The sequence below is a fragment of the Sinocyclocheilus anshuiensis genome, unplaced genomic scaffold (assembly GCF_001515605.1).
Source record: "Sinocyclocheilus anshuiensis isolate Anshui unplaced genomic scaffold, SAMN03320099.WGS_v1.1 scaffold492, whole genome shotgun sequence".
In the NCBI taxonomy this organism is placed as follows: domain Eukaryota; kingdom Metazoa; phylum Chordata; class Actinopteri; order Cypriniformes; family Cyprinidae; genus Sinocyclocheilus; species Sinocyclocheilus anshuiensis.
The window spans coordinates 358,550-360,163 of record NW_015558605.1 but is presented as its reverse complement, the minus strand read 5'-3'; the positions used below and the strand labels follow the sequence as shown (position 1 = coordinate 360,163).

At 36.0% G+C, this 1,614-nt stretch overlaps 1 protein-coding gene and 1 pseudogene across 2 annotated transcripts in view; both read right to left on the bottom strand.

Moving 5' to 3' along the window:
* Positions 1-1,351, bottom strand: part of LOC107680184 (tripartite motif-containing protein 16-like) — a 35,388-nt pseudogene extending 34,037 nt beyond the window's left edge.
* LOC107680186 (gastrula zinc finger protein XlCGF57.1-like) overlaps positions 1-1,614 on the bottom strand; it is a 398,670-nt gene that overhangs the window by 225,177 nt on the left and 171,879 nt on the right. The window lies entirely within an intron of this gene.

The following is a 1,614-nucleotide window of genomic DNA, read 5'->3' as shown; positions in this document are numbered from 1 at the left end:
TCATACAATGTTCATTTAAACCCTTTTTTTTTTTTTTTTTTGAGATTTGTAACATTTAATAAAAAAAAGAAATAATAAAAAATAATTCCCACAAAAACATTCATTGTATTTAAATTCTCATCACTGATTTTACTTGCACTCAATCTTGTGCATTCAGCCAATATATTAACTACCTTAATATGCTTCCTCAGATTTGATGGTGAACTTTAGAAGCCAGACATTTACCTGATTAAAGTCATAAATGAAGTAGAAATGCGTGTGCTTTGGTTCATTGGTTCTCACCTCAAGAGCACACGTTTGAGCTTCCGTTTACCATATTTAATGTGCATAAGATAAAATAAAAAAATGTAATGTACTTTTCAAGATAATATAAAATTGCAAGGAGTAAAAAGTACTGTTTTTTTCTAGTTTCTTCAGAAATGTAATCAAGTAAAAGTACAAGTAGTCAGTTTAAATTGTACTTGATTACTGTACTTTAGTATTATTTTGGGGGATCTGGACTTTATTCAAGTAAAATTACTCAAATATTTTACACCCGTTTAAACCCAACAGCATCCTGCCCCCAACTGTCCTCTTTTTTCGAAAACTAAAACGTGAGCCTGGAGCACAAAAGCAAGTGTCAAGTCGCTGGGGTATATTTGTAGCAATAGCCAACAATACATTGTATGGGTCAAAATTATCCATTTTTATTTTACGCCAAAAATCATTAGGATATTAAGTAAAGATGATGTTCCTTGAAGATATTTTGTAAATTTCCTACTGTAAATATATCAGAACTTAATTTTTGATTAGTAATATGCATTGCTAAGAACTTCATTTGGACAACTTTAAAGATGATTTTCTCAATATTTAGATTTTTTTGCACCCTCAGATTCCAGATTTTCAAATAGTTGTATCTCGGCCAAATATTGTCAGATCCTAACAAACCACACATCAATGGAAAGCTTATTTATTCAGCTTTCAGATGATGCATACATCTCAATTTCGAAAAATTGACCCTTATGACTGGTTTTGTGCTCCAGGGTCACAAATATGGTCACCCTATGTAATCAATCGCGACTTCATAAGTGGGAAATAGAACATTTCTAGATAGCAGCATTAAACGCAGCATTGGAAGAACGCGGAAGTAGGTCCGAGTCCTCCTTGAGTTGTTATATTATGAGTGTGTGTGTGTGTGTGTGTGTGTGTGTGTGTGTTATCTAGTGTGTCTCACCAGGTCTCTGCTTTGCGCAGCGGCGTTTTCAAGAGCGCCGCGATCTCTGCTTTCTGCGTCTCCACATCTGCCTTGCCGCCTTCTGCCATCTTCACTCACCGGCACAGACGCACACTACCAAAGCCGCTGGAAGAGCAATACGACAATCCCCAACACTTCCGGAAGCACTGCCGTCATCACGCACGCCGCCGCGTGCAAGGGTGTGTTCGGCAGGCTTCGCTTATTATTACAAAAATAATACGAGGAAAAACATTATAAAAGAAGGCAGATGGCAAGTGGAGTATGCAATGTCTGCACTATTAGTGTCTCCTAGCGAAAATATAAAAACAAAACATTTTCAATTTTTTTTTCACTTTCTCAGATTCCCTATTCAATAGCAATCTAATTATACTTGCAAACAT